Source organism: Brachyhypopomus gauderio, chromosome 15 (genome assembly GCF_052324685.1).
Source record: "Brachyhypopomus gauderio isolate BG-103 chromosome 15, BGAUD_0.2, whole genome shotgun sequence".
NCBI classification, from domain to species: domain Eukaryota; kingdom Metazoa; phylum Chordata; class Actinopteri; order Gymnotiformes; family Hypopomidae; genus Brachyhypopomus; species Brachyhypopomus gauderio.
In genome coordinates this window covers 18,932,716-18,941,808 of record NC_135225.1, presented here as the reverse complement: position 1 = coordinate 18,941,808, position 9,093 = coordinate 18,932,716, and the positions used below count along the sequence as shown (strand labels likewise).

Genomic DNA, 9,093 nt, shown 5'->3' with positions numbered 1-9,093 from the left:
TTTGATTAATAAAAATAAGAGCTTTATTTTAACCCATGACTTAACTAGTGCTTTGTTTTGATAGTTTGACAACAGGCATGCCACTGTAAATAACTGGTTAATGTTTACTGTGTGAGAAAGGGAAATTATGCCATCAAACAACTTGTTTTGTTTGATTCTCCTTATTACACGTTCTACGCGTACACTAAGACGGGCTATGGATTGTGTTTCAGATACCTGGTATGCAGGCATCTGACTTTGCTTTAACAAAAATGGTGGGCAGTAGACTTTGCACTTAACACAATCAGTAATTAGGAAGCCCTTGCCAACCATCACTGCCATTTCTTCTGTGAGCAACTTGGCCAATCCTGACTGTTTGAATAACTCTTTGTCACATCCAGCAGCTACAGCACTCTCTACAGCTCAAAACCATGGACATGGAGGTTATACACACACACACACACACACACACACACACACACTCACACACACACACACACTGTATGTGTGTGTGTGTGTGAGTGTGTGTGTATAACCTCCACGTTCGTGGTTTTGAGCTGTAGAGAGTGCTGTAGCTGCTGGATGATGGAGTCTTTTTCGTTCAGCGCCCCCTGCAGGCTGGCCTCACTCTTCTGACTGGAGCGCTGCACAGTCTTCACTGTGTTCACCAGCTGCTGCAGCTCCACGTCCTTCTCCTTCAACAGCGTGTCAAAGCTCTGGACACACACACACACACACACACACGTACACGCACGTACACACACACACGCACACACAGTTAAAAAGGTAAAAATACTCCATATTCTCAGTGTATTTCTTTTTTGCTGGAGATATGCACATGTATAAAAAACATTCACAAATGTATATACACAGCATGCATACACGCACACACCTTCAGCTGGTTCTCCCTCCTCAGTGCACTGTTAAGAGCCTGTGTTTTCTGAGCTAGCTCCTTCTTCAGTAGGACTGTGGCCTTAATACTGACTGGGGGAGAATTCACCTCACTGTTCCGCCGTGATATTTGAGCTAGATATATATATATACACACACACACACGATTATGCTATCTATTAAATTATTACATGCTACAGATTTTTAAAACCGCTCCAGCACCTGAGTGGGCAGAGCCTCTGACACCTTTAACTGAGCCACTGGCCCGCCTCTCTCCTGGACCTGTGTGCAACAACGATCCTTCTGCTCACGTGGTCAGATTTCGGTGTAACACCGGCAAACATGAGTGGAGACGTGCTCATGTGCTGCACGGCACACCAGATAGCACTGGGCACAGAGGGTCGTGTTGTACTTTGCATCGACTGCGATGTTAAAAAAGAGAGAGAGAGAGAAAGAAAGAGAGATCATATTACACCTGCACTCCACTCACTGCACTGGTTACCTGTCAGCTTTAGAATAGATTTTAAAGTTCTAGTCATGGTTTTTAAATGTCTTCATGGTCTTGCTCCTCTTTACCTCAGTGAAATGATGGTTAGATATGTTCCAGTCAGGTCTCCAAACAGTAATCTACTGGTGATTCCTAAAAGCCGATTTCTTTAGGCCTAGTGAGTGACACTAACTCATTTACTGCCTCACCAGATTGACAGACTCAAAGTGTGAGTCTTCATCATCATATATGTCCTCTTGTTGTTCTTCTTCTTCTTCAAAGTCTTTTTCACGCAGAGAACGCCTGCAAACACAAACCCACACACAGAAAGCTCAGAAGGTGTAAACCTCCATAAGCTTCCACATTCCTTCTGTATTTAACAGAGTTGTGACTTTACTGCCAAATTAAGTCCTCAGACATCAGCAATTTCTACACACACACACACACACACACACGCGCGCCCACATACACCCAGGATTCTAAAGGGTCTCAAGATTCTCCGAAGTTCACCAGGGGAGTAACACTGCAGTCGGGGCCTACAATATCAGTATCATCATTAGGGATTTGGACCCATAGTATTGTTAACCTTGTAAATCCTGTAAAGCGCTTTGTGACAACATGTGTTGTGAAAAGCGCTATACAAATATATTTGATTTGATGATACCAGGTCACGTCCACCTGAACCAATCACCACCAACACTACTTTGCAGTCACTGTGAAGCATTGCCTACATTTCCCTGTTTGCATGCTAAGCTGTTCCTATCGTTTACTCTCGTGTTACTCAAGAACTGCAGAATATGTGATCTGCTGTCTGCCGTCTCACCTGCTACCACAACCACTTCTACCCCTTCCAAGTCTCATGGAGGGATGAGTTCCCCTCTACACTTCGCCACAATTATTTTAAATAAAATACACACTGGCTATACTGAAGTTCACCTCTGACCACATGACTTCGCAGTATTAAAGCAGTATTATGTCTAAATATCTACTAAGGACAAAACTAAAGTGCTCAATGAACTAAGTTATAGTCACTACCTCACAGGATTGAAATGTCTGTTTTGTTTTGTTTTTTTTTTGTGACTTATCTGTATTGGCCTCACCAAAATCATACTCCCCTTAAAATAACCCTTGTTGAATGTAGAGATATGTGCTTCATATAGAATAGCCTACACATCCAGTTAAGTCACAAAAATTAGAGTTAACCAGAGATTTCAGTCCTGTGAGGTTGTGTTGCAGGCCGTCTGATCAAGGCCAACCACAAGCTGGTGGCGCCGCCTGCCCCCTGCTGGCCACCAAGAGCAACAGCGACCTGCAGAAACAAGAGGACAAACAGCTGATGGACGTGAGTGCAGACCAGACAGAAAGGACCAATCAAAGAGCTGCACGAGGAACCTGCTAGGAGAAGGAATCAGTACACATGCTTACATAATACATACATACATAAATGTGTGTGTGTGTGTGTGTGTGTGTGTGTGTGTGTGTGTGTGTGTGTGTGTGTGTGTGTGTGTGTGTGTATTCAGTTCACAGCAATGAATGACATTAGTATCACACAGGAAAGCACATCATTATGTGCTATGGATGTTAAGGGAAGAGCCAGTGTGTAAGGAGATGAACTACTGTTGTAATCAAGAGGAGCTTGAACATGACATTGTAGTTAATGTGTAGCATTGTATTGTAGCTATACAAGATAGCATTTTGAGTCTATTGAATGTCAAGAATGTGATGTCTGCAGGAATGCAACTGTTATTTTTAATGACGTGTATTAAACAGCCTTTTCTGTAAGGTTGCTTTTACCAGCCCCACAATAACCATTGATTTGAGTCACTTCAAGTTCACTACAATATCATAATCATTTAGTTTCATTTTATTCCTGCACAGAGTACACACACCAACGTGCTAGATATTATCTGTAGAACCTGTAGAACCATCCTGCGCACCCGGTGCTAACGGGCCACCCAATGGAGGATGGGTTCCCTTTTGAGTCTTGGTCCTCCAAAGGTTTCTTCCTAATCCCCACCACCATAGGGAGTTTTTCCTTGCCACTGTCGCCTTGGCTTGCTCATTAGGGATCTGGACCCATACGATTGTAAAGCTGCTTTGTGACACGTGTTGTGAAAGCTATATAAATAAATTTGACTTTGACTATACAACAAAAATAACTTCTATGTTTAATTTACAGTAGAACTATAATCCACACACTTCTTTGAATGTGTTTTAGGCACACTGAAACAGCATATATAATTTACTATAGCTATAAATTATTATACATCTAAGCATTCCTGCTTTTAACCTAGTAATGGTGATTATGTGTATAATTTTATGTAATGTATGATTTTTTTAAAAATAGTTTGTCACTTGTACTACATCACTGTCCCACTAGTGAGCAGTATTTGACAGTGAGCTGTGTTGAAACCAGAGACCGTATATTATGTCTCAGAGGGCCTAAAATATTCTTAAAACATAAATATATATAATATAATTTATCCAAATTTATTTTATCTACTTACAGTTTGACAATCAACATCTAAACAATTACAAAAATATAAGCAAATAAATTATTCAACCGTGTCTATTCAATCTGTGTTGGAAGGTGAGGGGTTAAGTGGTAGCCTGTGAGCCTGTCTCCCCCCCTATCAGGACTGTGATGCCCGCTGTCCGTTTACAGAGGGCCTGGCAGTTATAATGGCCTATGTGCACGCTGTTAAGTGACGTAATTTCCGCTAAAAGGTTAGGCTGGTTGTTGACATCTGGTAGCCATTGAAAGCGTACACTGTGCTAGCTATTCACCTCACCAGTCTTGTAACGAGCATATTTACCGTTATTTACTTGGAGTATGGGAAAGAACAGAGCGTCCACCCAACACTGATCTAACAGAGATGCAGACTGACCATGATGATGATGACCCCTTACCGTGTCATGAACATGACTACTGCGTCAGTAATGAGCCTGCTGCGCTTGATCTCTCCCTCAATGAAAATGAAGAGCTACGCGAGGAGATATCAAGGCTCCGAAAACAAATCGAAGACTTAACTGTCAGCAAGTTCTGATTGGAGCGGTTTTCTGACTCTGATGACGACATACGATTCTTTACCAGGGAAATAAAAAATATGGCAAGACACAGTATACGGATGGGCCTTCTCTGGTGTCTGAAATACATTGTGAATGAATTTGCCATTATATAACTTTATATATAACTTTTATATTCCACATATTTGCAAGCCATGCCCACCTGATGGGCTTTTGGAAGCAAATAGAGCCAGCCACCCACAACATCATACGGGTTACAAGAGCATGGACTGTTGAGAAGACTGATCAGGTCCCTCACTCTGCCAGTGCAACGGTAAATGTTTTCGTGTTGTCCATACAAAGCATGTTATGTCATCATTTTCAAATTAATCTTTACATCAAAAGAAGTTTTGATAGTCATAATGTAATATGACAATAGGATAATGTATTTTTTTTCCCAGGTTCTTCAACCAATTGATGAGTTTTTTCTCTTCATGAACTACCTGTCATTGGGACTGATGCAAAAGGATTTGGCCCACAGATTTAGAATACATCGGTCAACTGTTAGTCGTATTATTAACACCTGGGCCAACTTCCTTTATACTGTATTGGGAGCCGTTTCTATTTGGTTAGATGTGGACACTGTGAAAACTCACCTCCCAGATGTGTTTCAGGACTACGCTGACACTCAAATAATTTTAGATTGCACAGAACTGAGATGTCAAACTCCAAATTCCCTTCTCCTCCAGAGTGAAGTGTTTTCCACTTATAAATCACACTGTACATTCAAAGGGTTGATTGGGATAGCCCCTCATGGCGCAGTGACCTTTGTGTCTTCTCTTTATCAAGGTGCTATCAGTGATAAAGAGATCTTAAAGCAGTCTGGCATTGTGGCCCTCCTTGACCCATCTATGGCCATCATGGTGGACTAGCTAGCAGGTTTCCTTGTTGAAGACTGCGTTCCATGCAAAGTCCACATACCCACGTTTCTGTCAAAGAGAGCTCAACTGTCTAGGTCAGAGATCAGAACGTCACAGTCCATTGCAAGACTGAGAGTCCATGTTGAGCGTGTGATTCGCAGAGACAAAGAACATAAAATATTCAGCACAGTGATCCCCCTTTCAATCACAGGGAGCATAAACCAAATTTTTACTGTTGCCTGTCTTTTGGTGAATTATCAAAATGGCCCCTTGGTAAAAGCCTGGGCAAACAATGGCTAATCTCAATCCAGAATTAGACAGATGATGTAATGTGAATTACGGTGATTTATTTATTTATTTTTTTCTCTAACCTTAAAATGATCCCTTTAAGGTCAGGGGTCGGCAACCCGCGGCTCTGGAGCCGCATGCAGCTCTTTGATGCCTCTGATGCGGCTCAGCTTTTGAATAGAATTAATGAGTATTTAATTAACGTATATTATTTTTGAGACTTAAAAAAATGTTCGGGTGGAATTTCACAAATGTCCGGTATTTAGTTTCGGTTCGCTTGAGTGACATGTCATCGTCACTGAAATAAATTTCCAATTATTTTGCTTTTGTGGCTCCGAGTCAAAAAGGTTGCCGACCCCTGCTTTAGGTCATGCTAGTCTGTAAATATTGGCTGCAATGTTAAGGTACAGTGCAATATGATTAATTGTATAAAATGCTTTCACTTTTATATGTAAAATTGACACAACACAATACAACATTATATATTTCTTAACTTTTACTGTATTTGTAAAAAATGAAATTAATACAATAGTAATACAATTGACAGAATACATTGAAATTGTTTTAATTGTTCATGACTTCATGTCTTCATTATGATTTTCTATTGCTTGGGCATAGAGAAGTATTTTGGCATGTAAGTGTTAAAGAAAAACATGTCACACCTCCTTTTCACCTCTTCTAATACACTGCTATCTCTGTAAACTCGCTGCACAAAGATATCATCATAGGCACAGATAACTAAATCACACCACTGCATACCAGTAATCAATAACTGGCCCTGAATTTGCCAATAATAACAATGGCTCTCCTTCAATTTGTGTAGGCCTTGTGCCACTTTGAGGAATTTGCAGTCTACATAGCTTTGTGTATTTGGGCACTTAATTTCAACAAGCCCAAATGATGGACGCTCAAGTGGATCATATACAAGTCCATCAGGTGATGCACCCAGCCAAGATGCATCTGGATGAATCACTAGCCCACACTTGGTCAAGTTCAAGTTTTTCAGAACTGCATAGTCCTTTAAGGCCCCTGTTTCCATTTCAAGTCCCCTTTTCATGTGTGCTGTTTGTCGTGTCCCTCGGATTATCCTTTCTGCCAGGCTTTCTGCAGCACCTGGACCTCTAACGTGGCTCACCTCTCTGAAATGCGACGCAGTCACTCTTTCTCTCCTAAGTGAATGCCACTCAGGTGTAGCACTTTGGGATCTTGTTGCCTCCTCAATAAGGTGTGACTGTGACAAGGTCACAGAAAGTGAGCTTAGGTGTAGCTGTTCTTGGTGTGTTGGCACAAATGAATATTCAGGTGGGCTTAGATGGTAACATTCTAGTGGCAGACTCGGGAATGGGGGTGCATCCTCATGTATGACAACACTGTCAGATGGAGGTGGTGGTTGTTGATAGGACAGTACACTGCCAACTTGTACCTTCCCAAAGATGGAGTCCACAAGTGGCTTGTCAGGCGAGATGTTCATTGTGCAGATGAGTGGAAGAGAATCTGCTTTCATTCCAGCGTAGACTGGTCCAGGATTGAGGGTGGCCGGGTGTGGGAGCTCACCGCTGTAGCCCTTGAAAAGTGTACTTCTGAAATAAAAGAAGAGTGAATAACATTTATTTTTACACATTGTAATCTGTTCACCAGCACAACTGATTGTGAATCACATATCACATGTCATCTGAAGTACAACGAGGCTAAATTAAATTTTGAAGAGAACAGGGTCTTATCAGATGATCAAAAGCATTTATTTTTTTACCACACACTGTAATCTGCCTATTAAATTTGGTACTACATACCTAACTCCACTGGCTGTAGTAGCACCTGGTTTTGGCTTTAGGACAACCATGGCATCCATGGGTCCAGGCTTCACCCCCTAATAATTTAAAAAATGGTGTTAGTAAAGTGACTGTGATACATTAACTAACATTAAATAATGAAATAAGACAAACCATTGTTGGTGGTTTATGCCACTTCTGTTCTGTCTGTGTGCATGAAAGGACAGGAGGGACGACAGACATGCCAGATTCAGAATAATGAGCAGTCTGGAAAAGCAATGCAACCAGCAACACAAGAGCAGTTGCTGTTAATGAGCACAACTGGCATTGAATCATGTAATGTCATCTGAAATACACAAGAGGCAAAATGTAATATCTTGAAAAGAAGACTTCAGCAATGTCAATAGGCGCAATATCTGTCCCATCATGTTGTTAGTGGTGAATGTCACTTGTCTATTGTCTCATGTAACGTTTGTGCTGTTTTGCATCACTCTTAAAACACTTGGCTATACTGTCTTTCTATTCTACAGTGTTGTGCATGGTTCAATCAACTATAAACTAAATATATTTTAGATGTAAACTTCATTTTCACTCCAGATGAAATGCTTACACATAGGAGTGAAACAGGCCTACTTATATTTATATTATTTTGTTGTTTCCACCACCTACAACAGAACAGGTTTTACTTCAACTGCTTCTTGAAGAGTGTTATCAGAATATGTTAATAGGTGTAAGTGTTGAAGCCATATGTTAATAAAGAAGTCAAGATGAAGGATTTGAAAGACAGATTGACAGATTTTAGAAAATGCCGTTTGAAGAATAGCTGAGGTGGACTATATTCTGCTTTTGAGTCATAGAGGTAGATAACAATAGCTCAAACTGTAAAATAAACTCCCATTTGTTTACTATAGGCAAAATAGACTGCTAATGATTCCCACTCAGCTACTCTGCATTTGGCTACCATTGTAAGCTTTAAAAACCAATGCCTATGTTTATCACAGCTTACGTGAAGAGCAAGGATAAAAGATTGAACTTGTGTTGAACTAACTTTTGAACTTGTTCAACAGAACTTTGAACGTGACACTGAACAGAACTCGTGTCATTTTAACCAGTCCTACTCTCAGCTGGTGTGGCGTATCTGTTTTCTTCATAGATCTGTAGCAGTGAGCCCTCACTGTTATCTCGTTAGCCTTACTTTTGCCTGATACTTCCATCAGAAATACAAACATGTTTTAAAAAGGCATTTCTAGTACTAGGACAGGTTGGTTCGTTACTAAAAACAACATCACTTCATTAGACTGCCACCTCAGGCTAGCTAGCTAACTAGCGTCAGCCACTTACCTTCAAAATTGCAGAGGTAGGATGAAACGTAGAACTTGAAACCCTTTTCAAGTTTACTCTGTTTTTACAAGTTGTTTCTCCGCCAGTTGAGTATGATGAGGCTCAACTGATGAGGCTCAGGGATTCCGTGTCATACAGCGACGTGCTCAGGGTCCTAGTGCCTGTAGAATTAGTGGCCAGATTTACGGAATTTAAAAACCAGGACATTTCCACAGTTTTAAAAAATATCCCGGGACGCCCGGGACAGGACGTGAAATATGGACATGTCCCGGGAAATACGGACGTTTGGTCACCCTAACTAAACGTTATTTTTGGTGGCCAGACGTAAGATAACAATCGGAAGTATTAACTATCTTGTATAATGTATCTAAGTTGGCCACTGACGCTACATAGCTACCCTAACTAGTAGCTA

The 9,093-nt window shown here is 41.0% G+C and overlaps 1 long non-coding RNA gene across 1 annotated transcript; it reads right to left on the bottom strand.

Moving 5' to 3' along the window:
- Positions 1-6,131: 6,131 nt before the first annotated feature.
- LOC143476541 (uncharacterized) lies at positions 6,132-8,671 on the bottom strand. Its single transcript, XR_013121321.1, has 3 exons — positions 7,515-8,671; positions 7,362-7,438; positions 6,132-7,151 (listed from the first exon to the last, which is right to left on the bottom strand). It is a non-coding gene; the product is annotated as an uncharacterized LOC143476541 (long non-coding RNA).
- Between the last annotated feature and the right edge of the window lie 422 nt (positions 8,672-9,093).